General features: G+C 49.5%; 1 protein-coding gene and 1 long non-coding RNA gene across 51 annotated transcripts in view; one reads left to right on the plus strand and one right to left on the minus strand.

Annotated features, from left to right (window-relative positions):
- Positions 1–2,294: 2,294 nt before the first annotated feature.
- On the minus strand, positions 2,295–11,238 carry LOC126061165 (uncharacterized). Its single transcript, XR_007513695.1, has 3 exons — positions 10,067–11,238; positions 7,876–7,942; positions 2,295–2,997 (listed from the first exon to the last, which is right to left on the minus strand). It is a non-coding gene; the product is annotated as an uncharacterized LOC126061165 (long non-coding RNA).
- A 198-nt stretch (positions 11,239–11,436) lies between these two features.
- Positions 11,437–13,187, plus strand: part of LOC126060825 (zinc finger and BTB domain-containing protein 16) — a 37,863-nt gene continuing 36,112 nt past the window's right edge. For 49 of the 50 annotated variants that reach the window (XM_049857125.1, XM_049857136.1, XM_049857135.1 and 46 more), the window contains exon 1: positions 11,437–11,712. The gene's annotated coding sequence lies outside the window, so the exon portion shown is untranslated. Of the gene's footprint in view, positions 11,713–11,739; positions 11,980–13,187 lie in introns of those variants that run through there. The other variant, XM_049857134.1, reaches the window with a different exon arrangement.

The following is a 13,187-nucleotide window of genomic DNA, read 5'->3' on the forward strand; positions in this document are numbered from 1 at the left end:
GTAGAGAGAGCTTGCTTAACAGTGTCTCCCTTCTCTGGAGCCCTCTGTGACTCTCGGTCCTCAGCGTTGTTGTTGTTGGTAGCTGCCATCCAGTTGGCCCCCAACTCATGGTGACCCCATGCACAATGGAACAAAATGCTGCCCAGCCCTGCACCACCCCCATGATTGACTGTGGATCAGACTGCTGTGATCCACAGGGTTTTCACTCACTGATTTTTGCAAGTAGATCACCAAGCCTTTCTTCCTAGTCCGACTTAGGCTGAAAGCTCTGCTAAAACCTCTTCAATATCACAGCAACACACAAGGCTCCACTGACATACACGTGATGGCTGCATTGAGGTGCAGTGGCCAGCAATCGAACCTGATCTCCCCACATGGAAGGTGAGAATTCTACCTCTGAACCATAATCGCTCCCCAGTATAATTATGCTAAATATACATGGTCCAGGTAAACTAGCTAACAACTAGGAAATGGCCATTGTCCCTGCAAGTTTCAGCTGAAAAACTTAAGTGTCTGGTTAATAAATATACAGCAAAGCGAAAAACTGTGGCTGACAAATGGCTTCTGAATATTGAGACATGCATGGAAGGTCTCTTTTCTAGCTTTTCCACAACTCTACTTCCTATCCCCAGCCAAATGACACACCGGACACCATTCACCTAGCACAAGGCATTGCTCAGCCCAGGCTGGTGGGCTGGAGCCTCTTTACAAGGCCAAAGTGAACACTCACACGCTTGTCTTTCTTGTTGAGAAGAGGTGCAGACAGGGCCAAGGTCGGGGGACGTGAGCCCCCGTCTGTACCTGCCTCACCCTTCCCTCGGCTTCTCTGAAGACTGCCTGGTCTTGTAAGCGTAATCCTAAAGGTTAATAATAATCACAACAGGCAGCCCATCATTGCCTCCCTGTCTGGCTGAGAGGTTTACAACTTAAACTCAAGGCAGAGGAAGAAATTGGCTCAATCACTTGGAGTAATGGTACATGGAGAGCCAGTTGGGCATGACTGCTATTTAACTCGAAGAAACCAGGCTGCCGTGTTAACGTACGTATACACTAATAAACACGTCACGCTACAAGGTCCAAATTAACACCATCCCCTGCATACCCAGCCTTGCTCTCCATTTGCCCGCCTGCCTCCCTCCCAACTGACTGAATGGGTCAGGAACGGGAGAATGGGGCCTTGAACAACTGCGCGCAGCTCCAATTAGAAGCCACAGATTATGCTTTGCTATTTCAAAGAGATTTAAAAATTATCTAGCACAAGACCTTACTCCAAATATTTATAATAACGCATTTTGTAGGGGCAGGGTAGAAGGAAAGATTATTTGACATCATCATTAATAATATTTAACATTTTCAGGTCCATTTTTAATGGGTCAAGCATCCCTCATGCCTGATTCCATCCTCAAAGCAACTCTAGGTACGATAGGTAGATACCATTATTGTCTCCAATCTACAGATAAGAAGACTGCAACTCAGAGAGTTTAAGTATCTTTCCCAAGATCATGCAGGAACTAAGTGGTGGAGGTGCAATTTGAACACAGACCTGTCTGTCTAAATCAGAGCCCAAACTTTTAGTCTTTAGGCTACACTGGCAATTTACCGTACAAAGGAGGACGCTAAGGATGAGAAGATCATTGGCTTGACTTGTGTTCTCAACAGTCCAGTCTTGTTCCTTAAGCCTTTGAATGGACCCATATCATGCCCTTCCCCAGCAGGGATGCTGCTTTCCCACCAGAAATAAGAACTCAATATTCACCATGCTCCAGGTACTACAAATAGAGAAGTAAGGCCCACAATTGTCCTTGCTCCCATGTAACTCATAATCTAGTGGCAGAGGCAGCTAAAGAAAAATAAGGCTCATAGGAAAAATGGGTAAATTAGGAACATCAAGCTGTCTCTTAGTATCTCCCTTGGCCCTGTCCACATAGGGTGCCTGATTCTCCAAATGGACCTGCCCTATATGTGACCTAATTGTCAGAAGGACTTGAGGACAGCTCCCTGTCAAGGCCAGAATCCCAGCTCAGGTGCCATGGCCCTCGTGCTTCTGATAAGTGAAACAAGGTATATTAGTTAAGGTAATGCTACCTAATATAACAAACTCCAAAATATATAATGGCTCAAGACTACAATTGTCAGATAGATTTAACACACACACACACACACACACACACACACACACAAAAGACACCCAGTTAAATCTGAATTTCAGATAAATAACAATTTTTTTTTTTTTTTTTTAGTATAAGTATATCGCATGCAATATTTGGGACATACTTACACTAAAAAAAATTTGTTACTTATCTGAAATTCAGACGTAACTGGTCATCCTGTATTTTATCTGGCAACCCTATGCAAGACAACAAAAGTCCATTTCTTATTTACCAAAGTCCACAATGGGTGTTGTTGGTAGGCAGGCAGCTGTCCTCCAAGTTGTGATTCAGGGACCCAGGCTCCTTCTATCTTGGCTCTGCCATTGTCATCCCTCAGTTTCCAAGGGAAGGACATGGATAATTCCACGTGGGAGTTTGCATGGGCCAGTTCTGGAGGTAGCACAACAGAATTCTGCTCACAGACCATTGGCCAGAACTCAGTCACATGGACCACACCTAATCACAAGGTAAGCTGGAAAATGTAGTCCAGGTGTGTGCTCAGGAAGTTTGGAAACTAGCCCGTCTCTGCCATCCCTGGTAACAGGAGAACTAATCTGTCAATATTCGTGCCCAGTGCATGTCTCCTCTGCCAGAGCTGGATTTAGCCAACAGCCCTATACTCCCTGGTGTCCCAAGCGGGAGATTAAATGCTCTCCTCCCATCCCTGGAATGGTTAATTAGTAGCTATTTGGGACTGGTTAGATGACAAGGCCACTGTGGCCTTGTGTAATGAGAAACAATTAATGAGCATCATTATTCGCATCATTCATTTCATTTCAATTCAATGCATTTTAATAAATATTTGTTACAGCTCCTAAGATGTTGAAGAAAGCTTGGTTCTAGATCCCTGGGGAGACATAAAAAAGAAAAAAAAACTGAAGTAGAACACAATTACACCCTCAAAGAGTTAAATAAAATTAAATTCAACAGAGACCTTAAATCCCTATCTAAATCCCATTGATCTTTTGGAGTTGGTGGAAAACTCATAGCTACCTAAATGTTTGGGTACAAAACAGTCCCATCTCACCCAGATTCCTAAAACATTTGGTGTCTATGTCATTCATCCATTCAGTTAGTTCATCCCTAAACTTTTGCTGCGGGCTGAACTCATTGCCGTTGAGTAGGTTCTGACTCATGGCGGCCCCACAGGGTCTCCAAGGCTGTAAATCTCTATGGAAGCAGACTGGCCCATCTTTCTCCCATGGAGCCACTGGTGGTTTTGAACCACTGACTTTTCAGCTAGCGGTTGATCCCTTTAACCAATGAGGTCTGCTCTACTTATGGCAGTTAAGTGGCACAAATGGTTAAAACACTCAACTACTAGCCAAAAGGTTGTTGGTTCAACCCCACCCAGAGGCACCTTGGAAGACAGGCCTGGTGACCTGCTTCTGAAACGTGACAGCCTTGAAAACCCCATGGAGCAGTTCTGCTCTGCAAGCATGGGGTCGCCACAAGTCAAAATTGACTTGATGGCAGTTAACAACAATAACTCTGTTCTTGGAATCCCAGGGTGATACAAATGATTCATGCACTCAGCTGCTAACTAAAAGGTTGGAGGTTCAAGTCCACTCAGAGGTGTTTCGGAAGAAAGGCCCAGTTATCTCCTTCCGAAAAATGAGCCACTGAAAACCCTACGGAGTCCAGTTCTAGTCTGACACGTGTGGGGTCACCATAAGTTGAAGTAGTTATAAGTCAGGGTCAATTCGATGGCATCAACTCAATGGCAACCAGTTTTTTGTTTGTACACTGTGGTACACAGCATGCCAGGCTCTGGGGGAAGAGAGGGTGGATGCTAAGCTGAAGAAGATGAGGCCTTACTTTCCAGAAACTCACAATGGAGGGTGTGGTTAGTCAGATATAACATAGAAGGTGGTAAACAGTACCATAAATGTTCCAACAGTGCTAAGAGGCCCATGGAGTGGGGAGAAATTAATTCTGACTGAAGGATGGGGTAGAGAAGATTACATGAAAGACCCAACAATGACTTCCAAAAGAGACAAATGAAGCTGCCCTGGTGAGGGAGACAGAGTCTAAGTGTCTGCTTCCATCCCATAACAGTGTTCCTTTACAGGGCATCTCCCAGTCGCCCACCCATACAGTCCCAATGGGAAAAGGCTGTGAGCAGGTACTCACAACGTCAGGGTGTCTAACCCCAAGCAGCCTTCCTCAAAGGAGAACTCCAAGGCAGCTATTCATTTTATCTTAAAAGCTCATGCAAATTTTGAATTCCACTCCACAGGATATCAACATTTGTTTTGCTATGATAATTTTAATACAATTAGCTTCAATTGCCTGTCACTGAGTGAGGTCATTTCATCCTAGGACGTGTGTCCCCCTGACACACCACTTCTATTTGAAGAGTACCTACTGCAGAAATTCAGCTTCTCAGAGTGTTTAACTGGAAGTTCAGTTTTTTCCACTTATTTTTTCCCTCATCTTTTCTGGATTTTGAGATAAATGAAATATTCTGCTTTAAGGACTCTACCAAGTGCACTGAGTCCACCCTGACTCACAGCTACCCCTACGTACGTCAGAGGAGAACTGGGCTCCACAGAATTTTCGGCAGATTTCAGAAGTAGATCATCAGACCTTTCTTCTGAGGTGCTTCTGGGTGGATTTGAACCTCCAACCTCTTGGTTAGCAGCCAAGCATGTTAACCATTTGCATATCTCCTTAAGAACTCCAAGGCTGGTCATTTCATGCTTTTTGAACAGACAACACAACTATGAGTGAAGCATGTATTAGATGAACCAAGTGGTTTTCATATGCTTCTCTGAGGTTGGGGGAGAAATACATACAATAATGCAACTTGGATAAGTGGTCGTGGAGTTGTATTCCTGGACTGTAGAGCCTCTGGTAGCATCTCTGAGGAGTGTGACCTTCCTCCCACATGCCCTCCCAGGCTTGGTCCGTAACTATGGGACTCCTGTTGTAAAACAGCTGCCATGGATTAGAATCCATAATGTTAACTCAAAAGTTAAACAGAAGACTATTTAAAGTGAAACAGGATAAGAAAATATTACATAAGTCCCCGCTTCCTAGCCCTGCCTCCCCCTCCACCCCACAAAGAAACACCAAAGTGTTAAAAAAAAAAAAAGCCCCTGTTACCAATGGGACTCCTACCACGCCTAACGGGAGTCAGGCTGCTTCACTTCACACACGCTCTACGGAAAACACACCCCTTGATAGCTACAAAATTTTTGTTTTGAAATTCATGCTGTCTTTCTTGGAACAAAGCAGATTTCCAGAAACATCAAAAAATGACTCAGTGTTTGCCTGCGGCCCTGTGTGTTTGCGCTTATGTGTGTCTCTCTATGCGAGAGGAAGAAAATACCTTTCTCTCTGTCCATATGCCCTCTTTCAAAGACAACAACATTAAAAAATTATGCCCGATAGCCGACAGAAATGGTTGCTGTGTCTCACCCCAAAGCTTTGTGAGGAACCCCGTAAAACCTGGCACATGGTTTGTGACACCCAGTGAAACAGTGAGATTCTTCCATAATAACCTGAGCCCTGCTGCCTGTCATTAAGGGACCTCTCTTATTAAGCATCTCTTTTTTAAATGGCTGCCATCATCTGGTCCCAGTGTACATTAAATCCCATTATAATTATAAACACACTTCCCCATAACATCCGCTGCAGACTTCATCCACACTGCCTACCCCCTCAGGGCGTCTTTGCACTAATAACAACTGAAATTTGCTGTTTGAGTTGACAACATTAGGTCCCAACACCATTTACAATATGCTGGAGAGAGAGAGAGAGAAGAAAAAGCTTTTTTTTCCCTCAATCATGAAGATCTTGGGGTCACAGTTACCCATGGCCTCAGGGGCTAAAAGAAATAACCCTCCTCCCTCCTCGCTTAGTCACTCTTTCAAAGGAAAGGCATACTTGGACCTAGAAGAGAAGCCCTTTTGTACACACTCCTAACCAGGTCTTCACAGGGAAAAGGGGGATGATGGCAATTACTAATCACAGAAGCCATCGTCTTGTCTGGTTTTCTGGGCCTCGATGAGCCAGAACCCACACATCACCTGATTATTTCCCTCTCTGCTTTTTTGAGGAGGCATCTAAGGAAGTGCAATGAAAGTACTGAATTTAAAAAACAAAACAAAACAAAACAGAGCAAAAAAACCTGCCCACACAGGCACTGGGGGCAAATTGCACTCTAATTTTTTACATCACCTGTGCTATGGATTGAATTGTGTCCCATCTCCCAAAAAAGATATGCTGGAGTCCTGATTACTCTACCTGTGAATGTGACCTTGTTTGATTAAATGGGGTATTTCTTTTGCTATCAGTTGGATCAAATGAGGTCATACTGGAGTAGGGTGGGTCCTAGTCCTAATTCCTCCTGAGTGTTGTTTTATAAAAAGGGAGTGACACACAGGAGGAAGAGAGCTGCCACGTTATGATGAAGGCAGATGTATGTACAATGCAGCAAAAGAACACCAAGGACTGCAGCAGCCACCAGGAGCTAGGCGAGAGGCTCACAGGAGTCCACACGGACTGCAGCAGCCACCGGGAGCTAGGAGAGAGGCTCACAGGAGTCCACACGGACTGCAGCAGCCACCGGGAGCTAGGAGAGAGGCTCACAGGAGTCCACACGGACTGCAGCAGCCACCTGGAGCTAGGAGAGAGGCTCACAGGAGTCTACATGACCAAGACCCTGATTTGGACTTTTAGCCTCCAGAACTCTGAGAAAATAAATTTCTGTTCTTTAAAGCCACCCACTTTGTGGTATTTTGTCACGGCAGCCGTAGGAGACTAAGAGGGGTCCCTGGGTGGCACAAATGGTTAAGCTCACAACTACTAGCTGAAAAGTTGGTTGTTCGAACCTACCCAGAGGGACTTTGGAAGATAGGCCTGGCAATCTGATTCCAAAAGGTCACACCCCTGAAAACCCTATGGAGCAGTTCTATGTTGTACACATGGGGTCGCCATAAGTTGGAACTGACTCGATGACAACTAACAAACAACAGGAAACTAAGACAATCTACATCCATGTAGTAGGTGTCTGGAATGATGACCCTGAAGCATTGTAAAATCCTTTTCCTCTAGAAAAGAATACAATGGGCTTTCTGTCTTCTCCCCGGAGTCCCTAGGGGGGTAAAGATCTTCGAGTAGATGTGACAGCCTTACCTCTCCCTGGTATATACCCCAGTGGCAACTTGGAGTTCTCACTTGGGGGAACTCACAGACTGTGTCCCACTCATCACAAGGTTTTGGGGAAATGTAAAGTAGCTTTTTCCTAAACAGGTATGGATCCTCGATTTATTTATCATGATACCCATTAAAACCCTTTGCCATTGAGTCAATTCTGACTCATAGTGACCCTACAGGATAGAGGAGATCTGCCCCACAGGGTTTCCAAGGAGCAGGCTGGTGGATTCAAAATGCTGACCTTTTGGTAAGCAGCAGTAGTTCGCCATAGCTCTTAACCACTGTGCCACCAGGGCTCCTTTATCATGATACCCACCGCAGATAAAAAAACTTATTTTTATATTAAAAAAATATTTTCAGACTGAGAAGCTGGGACCAATAAAAGTTGCAACATTCCATTAACACTCAATCAGACTACTCAAAGCACCTCTCTAGCCTTCTTTCTGGGCATCTGTTCAGTTGAAGTTTTATTGTAATTCAAAACTCTCTCCCCTAACTTCTGCCTGAGATTCTGGGGAAGGAGGGAAAATGCCCAGGTCTTAGGGGATCTAATTCTGTTTACCTGGTGGCCTGATTCAATGGAGAACTGCCTGATCCACAGCTTGGTTGGCCGCTGCACAGATCTTGGCCTCAGTGGAGAAGGAAGAGAAACAAAATTAAAAACTCTTGTTTTACCTTGAATTTTTCTATCTCAGTAGAAGCTGTCATATAGAAGAAAGAGCATGAGCTTTGCAGTCAGAATAATCTGATTTAAAGTCTCAGCTCTGATATTTAATACCTCTAGAGTCTTGGGTAAGGCACTTAACCTCTCTGAGCCTCAGTTTCTCATCTACAGAAATGGGGATAACATTTGTTGATGTCAGATGCCATCTAGTCTATTTCTGACTCATAGCAACCCCATGTATGAACTGTGTACAACCGTTCCATGGGGTTTTCCAGGCTATAATCTTTATGGGAGTAGATTGCCAGGCCTTTTCTCCAATGGAGCTGCTGTGTGGGTTCAAACTGCTAACAAGTCGGTTTGCGGGTTAGTGCTTTCATCATTGTGTCACCAGGGGTCCTTGGGGGTAATAGTCACATTATGAGGGTTCTTATGAAGATTAAACAACACAGGTGAGGTGTTTGGATTCATAGTCAGTGTTCAGAATGAGCTCTTATTCCCACTGGCCCTTTCCTCTATAACCTATTAAAATTATAGAATTTCCTTAGACCTGATACATGTGCTTTCCACAAACTGAGCTCTGAAAGCTGCCCCCAGTGGCGGTGTGTGGGTAAAGGAAATAAGGGAATGAGATTCAGCAATGGAATTCCATTCAGGGATCAACTCGTCTATTCCCCTGTTTCCAGCATGACCTCCCCAGGAGACTGAGGTCTCTCCTGTTTTTATGACCCCCCAGAACTGATGTCCCAGCTTCCCCTACCACATCCTCAAAAAAAAAAAAAAAAAGTAGCACAAATACGTGGACATTCATTAAAAAAAGAGACACTTTTTCTGTTGAAATTTTCCATCCTATTTGTTTTTAGGTGCTGCCATATGAAATTTCTGAACAGGGACTTCTCATCAGCCTTTCCAGGACCCAAGGACAGAGCTCCAGCTATAAACGGTGCCAGTTTTGGTGGGGGAGCTGCTGCTGCTTTATCTATCCCCAATAAGCCTTATCAAACTGCCGTGCAGCCGGCCTTCAGCTGGCACCCAGCCCACAGCCTCGCCTGCCTTCTTCCTTTTTGTTACCTTCTCCACCTCTTAAATTCTGGCATTAATCTCTCTTTAACACTTACTAACAAGGGCTGGGCTTTTTAATGGGCAGAGTTTATGAAGCAAGGGAGATTTTCACATGGGGGTGGGGGTGGGGGTGGGGAGTCCAGGGCCACTGAGGGATTGCTCTTTCTCTCCCATTGTTTCTAGAAACTCTGATTTGAGAATTAATAGCTTAGGGCCAGGGGCTGTGTGCTTCTTCTGCTCTTGTACCCGGGAAGGCTGGTTGGTGGACATGGACAGCCAGGCGGCCCTCTTCAGTGCCACCGTCTAGGTGCCAAGAAATGTAATGATTCTTTCTTCTATTTCCCTAGTGAGGCATTAAACCAAAAACCAACCCCTTGCCGTCATGTGGATTCTAACTCAGCAACCCTATAGGACAGAGTAGAACTGCCCAAAGGGTTTCCCAAGTATGGCTGGTGGATTTGAACTGCCCACCTTTTAGTTAGCAGCCGAGCTACTGACCGCTAGGCTACCAGGGCTCCAGTGAGGCATTAGGGGTTTTTTTTTCTCCTTTCTTCACTTCCCTCCCCTCTTACTCTCCTTACAGACCGTTTCTTCTTTAACTTTCTTTCCTCTTAAACAGAGTGGGCAAGCTAGATAATAGATAGAAAAATAGATAATCTCCAAATAGGGACTGTTCTTTATCTGAATAAATGCCCGCGGGCTGGGCTATTACGCGCATGGGTCTGATGTTGCTGTAATGTATGAGGACAACCGGCTTCATTCCTGCACTTCCAAGTTGGCTCCCCTGCCCGTGTTCTCTCCAGTGACTGGCTGCATTCGAGTCCTAATCCTGCAGGTCTGAGCACTTTTTCTTTGAGTAGGAGACAGGAGAGATGCTTGCTGGGATGTAATGGTCCGTCCTTGGGACTACCCCATTAATAGTTCTCAAGAACACGCATCAGTTCAGATGTATAAACTCCGCCGCCTGGCCTTCCCGGGCCGGATGCGGATTTTTGTCTCTAGTCGGCAGCTTCTGCCACCTTCCACTTACCCTATAGTTTTGGGGGCCTGACTCTCGGTCTGGGGCAGTTGCCAGAGGCACGCGTCGGGATGTGATTAGACGTGAGTCCTGCTGTAAACCGGTCGTAGGGTCCAGGTACTACATGATTGAAGCCTCGCGTTGCTAAGACAGCATGACCTCCAAGCCAGCCACAACCCCCACTCTAACGCTTCTGGATCTAAGTCCGCTGCGATGGCCCGCGCCTGTAGGAGCGTTTCACGCGTCACGCCCCTTACCTTCACCCAGTTCCTGGAAAGGGTGAGAGGGGCGCTCTCTGTCGCCTGAGGAAGGGCAAATTTCCTCTGGTTGCCCGACCCCGGGGATAGTGATCTTAACTGTACTCTCTAAAGTGGGGCGACGGGTTGAGAGGAGGCGGAAATTTTGAGGTGCTCAGAGCTTCTTCAAGCCCCCACCGCCCCTCGAGGACTTTGCGCTGGTAAGGCCCAGTTGTCCGGGAACTGTTTCTCCGCCAGGTTCTTGGGGGCGGAGCTGAGGGGATGCTCAAGACTGGGAGGGAGAAAAGTTTCTCTCAGGTCTCAATCCCAGTGCAGGGATGGCGACAGCTAAAATGGGACATCTTCTCTCGACGATAGATCCCCGCGAATCCTCTCGCACCTGGTTCATCAAGGACCGCGAACCCTGAACCCGGGGGCTTCGCTCAATCCAGTGCACACCGCCCCTGAGGCGCGCTGCAGGCGGGAGACACGGGCTTGGGCTGGGAAGGCCAGCTCTTAAAACCGATGTCGGGGTACAGGGATGCGGCCCCAAATCCGGGAAAAAAGTGAAAGGCGAGATGTCACGCGCACAATTGGGGCAAACTGGAACCGAGGACAAAACTCCGCGCTTGGAGCACCACGGAAAAATAAAATCCGTGTCCAGGAGAAATTAAAAACCTGGGGGTTGCACAGGGACGGATTAACCGGTAAGCAAGGTACGCAGCATCTGTAGTGCACAATTTTCACCTGGGTTTCCGTGTGCAATTGTGAACTACGAATTAGTAAATAAACACAATTAAGCCCGTGCGTACTTTGCTTACTGGGAATTCGTCCCTGGGTGGGGGTTGCTCCCCACTCCGCACCCTCACTGCACCCATAAAGGCTCCGAGTCCTTGCACGCCTCTCCACGCGCCCCTGCTTTGCTCTCCGCTCGGCCAGCGAGCAGTGGCTGCCTGCGCCCCAGCAGCAGCTAGATGTCAGCCGAAACCCGGCGCGCGGAGCGCCGGAAAGGGAGCGGCGGGAGGGGTGGGGCGGGGAGCGCGCGCCGGCTCGGCCAGCACAGGGGGGTGGGCGGGCTGAGCAGGGGCCGGCGCGGGAGGGGGGAGGGAAGGGGGGCAGCTGTGGGCAGGGAGCCGGGCTCGGCCGCCAGCACTAAAGATGGAGAGGCGCCGGGGCCTCGCAGGGGAGGGGGCTCGGCGTTGACGTGGGACGCTGCGGAGGCGCCGCTGCCGGTGGTGATTTGCTAACCTCGCATCAGAGAGGAGTTGAAGGCAATGAGAGCGGGTACTGTGAACTGCCGGGCGATGCCGCCGCTGCCGCCGTGATACCGAGAGCAACAGTTCCCCAGCAGCACCCCTCCCAGACACAGCACACACCCCCACAGGCACGCACACCCACCCCACAGCGCCCGACTCGGCAGCGGTGAGTGGGGGGCCGGGGAGGGGCGCCCCGCCCCGCAAGCGCCGCGCGCCACGACGCCCGGGGATTGGAGAGGTCTGGGGGGCGCGCTCGCTTCGGCCACTCGGCCACTGGGCTCGTGCCTTATTTTATTCGGCGTTCCCCCTTCTCGGTGCGGCAGCCTTGGCCGCCGCCGGCTGGGGGTCGGCTAGAAGGGGGGAGCCCTGGGTGTCTGCTTGGGTGCAGCTGCCTCCCCAACTCCTCTCCTCCAGGGCACGGTCGGGGCGAAAGGTGGGGGGCCGCGCGGTCTGCCGGGACTGAGGGCGCGACGGAGGGTTGGGGATCGGGAGGCCTTGTACTGCCAGGGGCAGGCGGTGGAGCCGGGAGCCGGTGCGTGCTCATATGTATGCGGACGGGTGCGCGGGCGCGAGATCGAATTGTGGTTTATTTGTGTGTTTAATCGCCGGTCGGCGGGGAAGCTAGGATCCGAGGACCCGAGGAATGGGTCTGGGTGCGGAGGGGACTAGGACTGGGACGCGCTTGGGTTTTGTTTCTCTTTGAGAAACGTGGAAGGCTCTTTTTCTTGACTGGACGCGGTGCCGCTTTTTAGGGGGCAGCCGTGCCGGAGCTCGGTAGGGTCTCCAGGACTCCGGGCCCTCCTCGGCTCTCGGCGGGACCGGCCGTGGCGCCGGAGCTCGCCGTGCGCTCCCGGCCGCGCTCAGTGGGCTCCTCGGCTCTACACTTGATGGGCTCGGGATGTCTTCCTCACCCTCGCGCACCGCGGTTATCTCGCACAGCTCCTCGAACACTCCCTCACGCGCAGGCGGGCACACAGCGACCCTCAAGCGCTCGAAAGGCGCACGAATTCTCCGGTCGGCGGAGCCACTGAACGCACAGACGCGCTCCGCTCCGACACGCTCGCCGGCTCCCCGGGACGCTCAGACATGCCGCGGCGGTGCACGCCGGCTGCTGGCATCGCTAGTTCGAGCCTGGGGCCTGGCTCGTCGCTCCCCAGGGGTAACGGCCAGGGGTCGAAGAGGAAGGGCCCGCAGGCCCTATCTCGGCTTTCCTCCCACAACTCGCTGCGGGGCTTTTGTGCTTTCCCGTCGCGTCCGGGCGGGTCCGCCTCCTCACTGTTCTCGCTGCGCGTCCAGCCGGCCCGGACTTTTGCCATTCGTCCCCGTCTCTTTCGCTTTTCCTTCTCTCTCGCCTCACTTGCTTTCTTTCTGCTGTATGCCACCCCAGGAAAAGTTGATTCCCCAAGTTTGCTGAAGTCATTTCCGAGTCGTTTTGGGGCGCTGAGAGCTGGGTGCGTGTTAGAGCGCGATCGATCCCCGGGCTTGAGCGGGTGAGCATCGGCCTTTCCCCGCGCCGCTGATCTAGGCGCTGCAAACAGCGCCGGCCAGATCGCGGGCATCGGGCCGCTAGTGAGGGTGACGTCTGACCCAAGGGCCACCCTCATTTCCCTGAGGATGCAAAGAGCTTGCTTTCGGGAGGGA

This window comes from Elephas maximus, chromosome 17 (genome assembly GCF_024166365.1).
Source record: "Elephas maximus indicus isolate mEleMax1 chromosome 17, mEleMax1 primary haplotype, whole genome shotgun sequence".
In the NCBI taxonomy this organism is placed as follows: Eukaryota; Metazoa; Chordata; class Mammalia; order Proboscidea; family Elephantidae; genus Elephas; species Elephas maximus.